At 35.1% G+C, this 11,256-nt stretch overlaps 1 long non-coding RNA gene across 2 annotated transcripts in view; it reads right to left on the bottom strand.

Annotated features, from left to right (window-relative positions):
• Positions 1-11,256, bottom strand: part of LOC111930439 (uncharacterized) — a 57,628-nt gene that overhangs the window by 2,482 nt on the left and 43,890 nt on the right. For both annotated transcript variants that reach the window (XR_015287637.1, XR_015287638.1), the window contains 3 exons: positions 10,008-10,160; positions 5,202-5,345; positions 802-865 (listed from right to left, as the gene is read on the bottom strand). This is a non-coding gene — a long non-coding RNA (uncharacterized LOC111930439). The remainder of the gene's footprint in view (positions 1-801; positions 866-5,201; positions 5,346-10,007; positions 10,161-11,256) is intronic.

Here is an 11,256-nt window from a genome sequence, read left to right as displayed (position 1 = left end):
AAGGTTCTCTCTTTAGCCATAATCAAACAATGTACAAAGCATGAAGTTATATTCCTGGGCACTTTTATGTCTCTGTAGCTATTTCCTGTATCCTTGGGTGAACAACTATATGCTTATACAACTCTGTTAGCCCTTGAGTAAGAGAACTGCTTTCACAAACGCTGCCATTGCTGATAGTACTGAAACTAAGTAAAGAAAATGAAGCTACTTTATTTATAAGCTGATTTTCTTGTGAGTCATTAACATCAGGAGCTCAAAATCTGCCCAGATTCATCCACTTCAGTAAGTTCAAGCCCCATTTTAAGCAAAATTTCTTTACCAGGTTAAGAAGGACCCAAGTGAATCTAACCAACACAAAGCTCAGCTCAGTCTTCAGGGTCTCTTCATAATTACAATTTCAACGTACAGATATTCATTATTTATCAATATAAACTATTATTAAAGCCACAAGGTTTACTTCTTTTTTTACTTCTTCAGTTACTGTAATTTGAATCTCCCAGTGGAAGGTGTTGAGGGTGACCTACAATGTCTGTTCTGACAAAATGGATGATTTATATTAAACAATTCTGGCTCATCTAAGGCATCTGAACAATGTAGATGTGTGTGCATTAAGCTGGAGCTGAATTCTACATTCACACCTTGTTGGTACAAAGTGATTTACATTAAAAAAAAAGTATATTTCAAGAAGTTTCTACCAATGTCTTTTCTGCAAAGTGGAATTTGAACATTTTGACTGCCCATGCATGTGCAGAACTATGGACACACAACTGCAGGGACACACTCCACACAATTCTCAGTTACCTGAGGGTTTTCTTTGTGCATCCACAAGGTTATTAAATGACAGAAAATGGGATCTGAATCATCTCTAGAAGAAAAAAACATAAGTCAGAAAAATAAATCCATTCTTAAATTATCGTTCCTTTCTTTAACACATACGTAAAGAAGTGAAAAAGGATTCCAACTGTGATTTAAAACCAAAACAGTACAAATTCTTTCTGTGAAACATAAATTCCTAATTTGCACATTTCTTTGTTGGCAGTGTGGCAAAGTGAAAGGCAAGATTTAACTGAAATATCAATCTAAAGGTGGCTAAAGTAGCCCAGTATATACCTAGAATTATAAAGGTAGGAATTAGCATTTTAATGATGGGAAGGTGAATGAATCCTGACAAAAGCTTTCTCTGAATACAGTCAAAACAAATTTCCTGTTTTATCCACAAAAAAGAGAAAAGAACTTTTTGCATTGCTCATTTATGTCAGAGTCCATTGCCTATCTTTAGGATCTTCTTTAGGAAGAGGATAAATGAGCAACTACCAGCTTTATGGGGTTATTTATAAAGTCTTGCTTCTGCAGAGTAGGAGTTCTAAACGTATGTTATTTTACATTTGAGAAAATGTCTGACGGATCAGAGAGTTTTGTGCAGTTCTAGAACTTTCTTTATATTAACAGTGCAGACTGTCAAAGTAGTGTAAAAAAAAATTCTGGTAAAAGAATGTCCATTATCAAGGGAACTCATAATTGGCTTTCATATCAGCTTTCCTTCTTAAAATAGCCAAATGAACAAGGCAGATAATTGCAAGGTTCACAGAGTAGTGATTATATTCTGACTATAAAAATCAAGATGTCAACAGACTAAAGAACTATTACACACATAAAAGGCTGAATTTTTGTTTACAGGTGACAAGAAAGCCAACCTTTAAGAGATATTTATACCACCCTTCAATGCCTTCTACTGAGATTTACACTTTTTGTTTGTGGCATTTCAGCACTTTTTACTCTCTGATTCAACAAGGTAAACCAAATGTATCTTGCTGAAAGGAAGCCATTAGTTATGTTGCCTTTTGAGGACCACTTTTTTTGTACTCCAACACATTCTGATGCTCCTTGCTGAGCTATAACAAACTCTTAACATATCTTAATATCTTCCTTTTGTTCTCTCCCACACAATGGGAATTTGTCTGTAACTGTTCTTATGTGATTTGATACAACCAACATCATTCCTACCGTGCTTTTCCATAGTTGTGTTGTTTGCACAAGCATAACCCAAACAGCCAATTCCACCAGGCCACACTACACAAAATGGTATTTGGTGAGGTGATTGTTTCTTCCAGGCTTGTACCCAACCCAGAGCTCTTCCCCTGATTTCACCTTGCTGGTTTTTGATGATGATGATGAGAAAAATGTTGATCTTTAAAAAAATATAATTGCTCTGAAAATTCAGAAATGTGACATGGCAACGATACCTACTTTCTGTTTTATATTTAGCATCAAAATATGTCATCAGTCAGCTACAGTCTTCTGTCTTCTGCAGCTTTTGCTAAGAAACTCACATTTATTATATTGTAATTAAGCTATGAACTTTGTCACTCCTTTTGAAAGGACCACTATCTGATTTTCAGCAGTTTCCCTCATTTTCATGGAATTTCTCTTTGGACCTATGCTTTTCTGGGACAGCATAAAGAAACAAAAATATGAAAAATGTCATATATCATACTAAATATACCACACCAAAAAAATCAGTAAAAGACACAAAAATGATTGTTAGTATTTATGTTTCAGAGAGCTCTGAACAACTCTTAGGTGTAATTCTCTGTACCTGACTATTCTGGCAGAAGTGAGAAGTGTTTCCCAGGCTGAAGTCTACTTATTAAAAAGCCTCTAGAAATAAGTTGTGTGAATTTTATGGTAAAACAATGCCAGACACAGCCCAAAGGGCAGGATTTAGAAACAATGTTTTCCAAATGAGCTACTGAATGCAAACACAAGTTCCCTGTTTTTCTATCACAGGAATCACAAAGTCCTGGGAAGAAATTCTGCCTTAATACATGTGCTGAGATTTTCACCTTGTGAGTAGGGAAAGAGGCTCCTGATTTGCATAATTATAGAGTTATTTTAGTTAGAACTTTTTTTTTCTTTTCTAAAATGACCAGCACTTAACTATTCTGCCCACTGCCTAATTTTCATAATTGAAATCTCTGTTCATCTCTCTGGGAAAATGTAATTCCCTAGGGATATGAGTCGTGTAGTGGTTGGACTCTTTCCACTCTTACCTGTCATCCTTGAATTCTTCCTCAGTTACAAGTTTTCCTCCCCTTAGGTCAGCCTCCCAGTAAAACTGTTTTTAATGGTAATTCTTCATCCCATATCACCTGTAACTAGAGTTCTACTAATGTTGTGTTTGATATGTGGGAAACACTAGAAATCTCAAGTTTGACCCCTGTGGCCTCTTTGATTGCACTATTTTGGCAATGTGTTCACAAGTCATGACAAGAACAAGGTTACACTTAACTTTTTTTTTAAAACCAAAGATCTTATTACCCTCTTAGCAGTACAATAGTCAAGTATGAGACTCAAGCAAAGAGCAAGACCAAATTGATTTTCATTTTTTTATAAACTCTTTTTGGTTAATTTATCTGGAATAAGTCATAAGGAGCTGTTTCATGTTTCTCTGACATTCCAGTGGCCCTCAATGAGCAGTAACTATAAAGAGCCATCTCCATATACAAAAGCAAATGAGCACAGAGGAAACCTTTATCTGATTAAGCTCATATTCACCCTAAGGATGCTCTTGAGATCTCTTATATTGGCAAAATACATTTACTGCACAAAACAGCAAATCATGAAGAAATAAAATACAGCTGTACAGACTAAACCAAAAGGAGTGGAGTGCCACAGTGAAAATATGGTGTGGTGAATCTTTTTTTTAAAAAAAACATTGATCAAGATGTCACAGAAATGAATTCTGACTGTGGTCATGAACACAAGGAATGAAAATACAGACTGGCTATTGAGAATGAACCAGCACAAAAAGGAGAGAGTGCAATTATTCCAAGGACGATGTATTGAGAAATTCAACTGGAGAAGGGAATTTTCTATGGACAACTCTGTATGCATTAAATGAGAAATGTCTGGGCCAAGTATGACTGGGGAAAAAAATGAAATCATCAGAAATTTTGAGTCTGAGCCAAGTACAACAGTAAATGAACAGAAATCTGTTTTTTAGTGATGCACTTAGTGCAACCTGGCAGCAATTGGCAATACAATTATAATCAACACAAGCACAATCATGAGGCACCATTATGACTTAGCTGGGGCTACAAGAAGCACATCTTGGTTCAAATGAACACATTTAAGGATAATTTGTATAATATTATAGTGCAATAGTGAATAGTGGAATCTCCAGAATTCTTGTTTATTTTAGTCTTTGCAAGATAAAAACAAAGGAAGATAATAGACAGATATAAGAAAAACAATATATATATTGTTTATATACACTATATAAACATATATAAATATATATTATAAATAAATAAATTAATAAATAATGGCAATAGATAAAAATGGGTTTAAAAGACAGATTGTAACTTCCTTATGTAGTGGCATAAGGATCAGGGATATTATTTCTATCCAGACTCTCATTCTGATTTTACAAAGGGTAGGAAAAAATCAAATTACAGTTCTGAAGTCTTTGTACCACTGTATCTCCCATTGTTGGCTGAAAGACTTTTAGTGAATCACAAATCCAAACCTCAGATTTAATCAGTTTCAGAAAAATATGTATTCTGTAAAATGATTACAGAAATCCTTCACTATTTTTCTGATTACCTAGAATACTGTGCTATAATGAAAAATAAAATCATACAAACCCACAAAAATTTAGAATACAATATCTAAAAATGAAATGCACCTTACAAGAGCTATTTTTCATTATCAATTTAGCTTTTCACAGTAAAGACTTCCTACCCATATTTCTTAAGAGTTCAGCTTTCAGAATGCAGCCACGTCTCATACTGATACTTGCTCCTTTTTAGTTGATTTGACTGAAAGTTTGCATTAGGTTATTGCTGAAACAATTCATTTTAGGCTTTCAGTTGTGTCTTAGCCCCTCAATCTTCTCTCTCCTAACTTGTTCTTCCTCAGTTTGCATTGTTTTTTGATGAAGACCCTCCTTGCAGTGGAACAGAAGCTGGGGTACACGAGATAACTTTGTGTATGGGTGGGTTTGTAGTTTGCTCATGAAGTACAAAACTAGACATTGCCCCTCACAGGATGCTCACAAGGCAAGCACATCCAATAGGAGACTGGAGACAATGAGCTGTAATCATTTTCCACTTATTAAATTTGAACACTTTGAACACAGGACCTCCTTGGCATCAAAAGACAGTGGCACAGCATTTATAGGGTGACTCTTTTATACTCACATGGCATCTGCTGCTGTCATATATTGTAACCCCAAAAAATCTGCAAATGCTTGTCTTTACAACATTCCTCTGAGGCAGAAATATCCTGTCCAACTGTTGTGAGGAAATTCACTCCACAGCGAAGCAAAGTGGATTTCTGCAGTCCTAAAAGAAGTTGTAAGAACACAAACTTTATCAGAATGCTTCTCTCTCGTTAATATGGCAGTGCCCCATTCAATTCCTGATGGCAGGGAGCCCAAAATGTGAAGTACAAGAGGAATATAGACAGCATTTGGACTTTAACCCACTCATAATTTATTACTGTGAGGAGCAAAACAGGATTAGCAGTCCTCCTCAGCCTCTAATCTTGCAAAAGTAAGCTACTGAAGTCTGAATGCACTGAAATGTTTCTGTGAAAGAAAGACCAAACTGAGCTGTGAGGGCATTTACAGCTTAAATTAAACTTACAAATTCAGCCTCTGGGTGACTTTCAAAGACTGTAGATCAAGCCATTTTTGTGTATGTGCCCCATATGGGATAATGCAATGTAGTATAAACTATTTAAAGGACAATAGCTTCTTTTTTCCTTTTTTTTTCATTCTCCAAATCAAAAAACATGAAGAAACCACCTGGGGTAAAATGAGCACACTGCATTCATTTTCTCAGACCATTGCACTACTCAAACATTTATTAAACTCTGACGAAAAGCTGACTGACTTTCAAATTTACTCTCTCTGCTCCTGTAATCAATCCCTTACAGACAAAAAAGAAAGAAGAGAATCTGCATTAAAAACATGCAAAAGGCCATATTTTCTCTCTCCTTGTGTGAAGAGAGACCTGGAGGCTGGTGGTCTGAATCCCATTCCTCCATGTCATGAATCAGATATGGCAGGCAAGCAGATGGTGTGTGATTAGCCATTTTAATGCTCTCCTAACCTTGTTTAGTAATTAATTTGCCACTAATTGCAGACTGTAGGAATGTCATCGTCTGTGGTTCAAGTAGCAAATCATTTGTCAGGTTCAAACCTCAGTTTTAGCCAAATTGTACCTTCTTCTTTGCATTGCATTAAGCAGTTGTAAAGCTTTTTATTCAAAACCCAAAACCAACAGACAGCATTCCTGTGGAAAACAAGTTTCCTGAGTTTTCAGAACACCCTGCCTGTCAACCAAGTTGTCTATTCGTGTGTATTTTCATTTTCAGAACATAAAAGAGGCTCTTGTTTTATGATACAGCTCAAAAATTGCACTGGGAAAATAAAAGTGCTTACTATGTATGTATTTTTTTGTAGTAACACTAACAGCTTTTTCAGCACAGGGCAAGAAGAAGCCCACAGTGCAATTTCACCTCCCTAAAGGCTGCATTTGATGTAGCACAGGGTGGGATTTTTTGAAAGTCTACAATATGCTGGGAATGAGCTACACTTCCTGCTCTTTTTCTGAATTTGCACTGTAAAATCACAGGCTCATGTAGCAGTCCAAGCAAAATACACAAAAAAGCAGCTTATCATGATATGAATGTGTTGCTACTGATGAGTGGCTAAGCATTTTTCTATATTCATTTGATTGTGTCTTGATCTTAATCTATCACAAAGTTACTACTCTGCTTACCATCAGTGACTAATGCTGCACAGTCCAAGAGCAAGACTATTTATAACCTGTTGTATCCAGGATTTTGCTGACATGAGTTCATCATGGTGAACGTTGTGTAACATCAAAGACAGGTTTGCATTCTTGTTCAGAGGCAAAATCTCAGGGGAACCAATGATTGTACAAATGTGTGTGTCATGGAGGAAAGCGTGCGTGCAACAACTATGCATCATCAGTCATAATTTCTGCCATGGGAGCACAGAATCAGACCTTGAGTGGAAGGAAAATGTTTTTGTCCAGGAGCAGCTGTAAAACAGCCTCAAGCCAAAATTCACATGGCACCTTGGCAGCAACATTGCTCTTCACTGCATTAAGAGAAACAGAGAAACCTTTGGGTTCAGAGGGAACTTTCTCCTCATACAAAAGGGGCAGATGCATTCAGAATATTCCAAAACACGATGTGTGTCCTAAGAGAGAAAAAATATGCCCAATTGTTCTTTGAGAAATGTTTCCATTTCTACATAAACACTTTGTGAACATTCCTGCTATGGGAAAACGTTCCCCTCTCCAATAAAGCTTTCTCTCTCTCATCACATACATATGTGCTTTTCCTGCCGTCTTGTGATAGTCCAGACACTTCTCATACAGCCCACTAGACACTATAAGTCACATGTAGGACTGGTTTTTATGATATATTTGTTCCTAGACCAATACCAGTGTCTGATAATACCAGTGGATCCCAGGCCCACTGCAATAGAGGTGAATTCAGATGACAGAACACATGCGAGCTTTAAGCAAACGAGGAGTTTTCAGAATCATTTGTGAAATAAGAACAATAAAAAAATAAAACATTTTATTACACACAGCTATCTCCCAACCTGCTTTGACTATCAGGCACTGGAAGTGAAATGAAAAATGATGGATCCCACCACAAAGGGCTCAAAAGGGCAATATAATTGCAAAAGCAATGCCAGGTGGATGGAAGAGGTCTGGAAGAGAAGAGGAACGTACCAAACAACAATAAGAAAACAATTAATTAGAAAACATCAGAGTATACAAGCTACCCAGTCATTAGCAGATTTTCCCTGTTAGCCTGAGAATTGTAAATTTTAATAAAGCATATTAAATGTCATTTCCTTTCATCTGTTTAAGATTAGGTAAAACCCTTCTAGGATGTTAAAAAAGGCAACAACAAGCCCTTCTTTTTGTCAACTCAGTTTGTAGCCACAGAAAATCCATATATTACAAATTAATTTGGGCAAATGTATAGTGGCTGCAGATATGTATAACATTTGCTAAAGCTGACCTATTGAACTGAGTTGTACAGATCTGTATTTCTAATACCAAATTCTAAGTAAAGTTAGTTTGTTAAAGTGTTGAATTCATTACATATTATTACAGTGAAGCTTAATTTATTTTCATAAATGTATCATGAAAGGAATGAGATTACCTGGTGTTCACAAGTTAATTTTATAGTGTTTTCTATCTATAGATTAATTACTCCTTCATCAAGGTTAGACAATATGTTTTGGTAGTAGAGTACACATCATCACAAGATACAAAAGGAAGTAAGTGTTCAAGATAGAGATTGCAATTCAAACTATACTTATTTTTTTTTTGTTTTTCTATGAGTGGAATACCAACTTAGGTTATTTTCAAGGTGAGATCATTTTGTAACTTCAGCAATTCAGTAAAGATAAAATCTGATTTATACATCACATTAGGTTAGCACAAAGTCAAACACTGCAGAAAACACCAATTTCTGTTTATAGCCACAGCTTACTGTTGAGCTCTGGGCCTTTCTTCAGAAGCTTTGCAACACAAACTTGAGAAGTTTTTTATAACATACTCCATGTTTTGTGAAAAAAGGAAAATGATGATGTCTATATTGCCAATAAATGAAGAAATGACCCTTTAAAGGCAAAGATAACAGCACGGTACACTCGGGAAAATGTGTGACCATTTCAATCAACCTGAAAACTATTAACAAAGTGAGGTTTTTTTTCCAAAGGATTAACTGAAACATTCCATTTGAACTCTCACATAAAGACAGAACTATTTGAGACCTATCCAGTAAAAATGATCATACAAATTGGTAAATATGTCAAGATTTCTTTTTAGCAGTGGTAACACTGATAAGGCTTAAATTCAGTAAGCAGAAGCAGGAATCTAATTGGATTACCACACAACACATCAAAAATGGGCACAGGATTCAAGCTTTTGACTCTGTCTCCTGAGATGAACTGAAGTCTGATTAGTTTCCACAGTAAAGCCAATGTAAAAAAGATTAAAAATTTCAGTGGAGAGGTAGGTAAATCCTTAATAAAACCCAGGATTTAATCTTCTTTTTAAAATAGAAATTGTTTACTTATCACTTAAAAATTGCTTGCTTACTTTGCTTATACTGTCACATTACAAAGTGATGAATAAATCAAAGATGTCTCTCTCATGCTACCTGTTTCTCTACACCTTAATCCTTTCAGTTCAGCCTGTCAGATGTCACATATTCTTTAAGCTCAGAAAACTACTTTTGGCAGAGTTATGTTTTGATAGATGCTCAGAATGTGTGTGTGTACATATATATATATATATATAAATATATCTCATGTGATTTTAGAGCTTTTTTTTTCTGTCACAGTGGCTCAGTGTTTAAAAAAACCAAAAAAATAACCAGGTTATAAGAAAATGCTACTAAGAATCAAGTATATTCACTCTGATATCCACTGAAGTTTTCTGGGGATACACAAATTCTTTTTGGCTTTTCTCTCTAAAAAGATTCATGCATTTCAGTTTTACTGGCATGAATCTTTGAGATGATTGAAATTCAAAATCATGGGGGGGTGTAATTGCAGGTATTTGCATTTATTCACACAAATAAGTTGTAAGAGAAGTGATTTCTCCCATAGTTAGGTACCTGTGAGCTAATCAGAGTTAAAAGATGACTTGTATATTATGAAATTTACCCCAAGAATAAATGTCAGCACAAGGCCTACATAGCTCTTAAACCCCACTACTGCCTATATAAGGACAATTTCTTATGTAAGGTAATACTATTTTTGTCCTATATTTTCATTTTACATGAAAGACAACCTAAGAGATGACTAAAGCAGCAACTGAAAAAATCATGTATTTTTAAAGATAAAGGATTCCATAGCTTGGTTGTATATGATCTATAATCAACTATAGATCTATAAACAACTGGTAAAATCTAAAAATTATACCTAATCTAATTTACATTACCATAAGTCTTAATCTGTCCTCAAAATACATTGAATTTTCAGGTTGTGTTTGGAGTGATGAATTTTCAAGCTATGTTCTGTCAATCAAGCCTTTTTCCACTTCACTGGTAAAACATCCCTGGATTTCAGTAATAATACCTTTAAATTAGAAATCCTGTAATAAAAATAAATATTTCACATAGGTTTTGGGGGTGTCTGTTTATATTTAATTCAGTCATTTATAATCAAGCTTCTTCCTTTTGAACTCCAACCACATAACAACACATAACCCTGTCTGAGTTTTTTTTGTCCAGCCTATCACTGCTCACCCAGGGATTTGTTTATTTTTTTTCTATAACAAAATAGACTAGCCATATTTGGCTTCTTATTATGGCCAAAATTATCTGTACAGCCCCAGACCAGCTGTGGCTGTGACATCCAAGCATTTTCAAATTCCATTTGTGCTGGATAGCAGTGATGTGGATTCAGAATTCCCTAGGACTTACAACTTTAATTATTCACTTAATTTACAATTCCTTTTCACTGATATATATGCAGTGACAGACAAAAAATTTGAATTTACAAAACTAGGAAACCTTGTAGCTCTTGGAAAGGAAAATCCTGCTTCTTCCCCCGTAACTACTACAATTTGGCTCAGCAGCTACTGAATTGGCAAAGTTTTTGATTTACTCTCCTGCTTACTTACTGGAACCATTGAAATTACATAAAATTGTAGATTTTTTTTTTTTTTTTTTTTGACATGTGCTTCTTTTCCCATTTAAGTTTTTCAGTATTCTTTTCTTATACCTGGATTATTCAACACTATGTGGAATTGTGTTTTGAAAATTGAAAAGCAATGCTCAGTAACAGCATAATAAATTCTCAGCTTACAGGTTCTTACCATTAATGAAAGCTTCCTCTGCCCTCCCTGTCTTATATTTTTTGTGGTAAACCAAAATGTGATAATAAGTATGTCTAATGTTTTTCCATTTTGGCATTGGGCACATGCCTCTAAAGAATAAGGCTTTAAATCTTCTAACATCAAGTAATGGTTTATCAATAAAAAATGACAATCAGAAGTAATGGAAAGGTTGCTTTCAGAGGAAAAGATGAAAAGGTGTCATTTTTGAAGCAAATTTTTTAATGCTATATGTTCAAGTCATTAGGTTTCTTCTTTGGAATTCTTGTCTGTTTCAGAACCACGCACATGACAGAGGTTATCATAATTTATAAAGATTAATAGTATATCCATTAAAAGAAAACCATCTAGG

Source organism: Cyanistes caeruleus, chromosome 6 (assembly GCF_971803275.1).
Source record: "Cyanistes caeruleus chromosome 6, bCyaCae1.hap1.1, whole genome shotgun sequence".
NCBI lineage: Eukaryota > Metazoa > Chordata > Aves > Passeriformes > Paridae > Cyanistes > Cyanistes caeruleus.
This window is presented reverse-complemented; position numbering and strand designations above follow the sequence as displayed.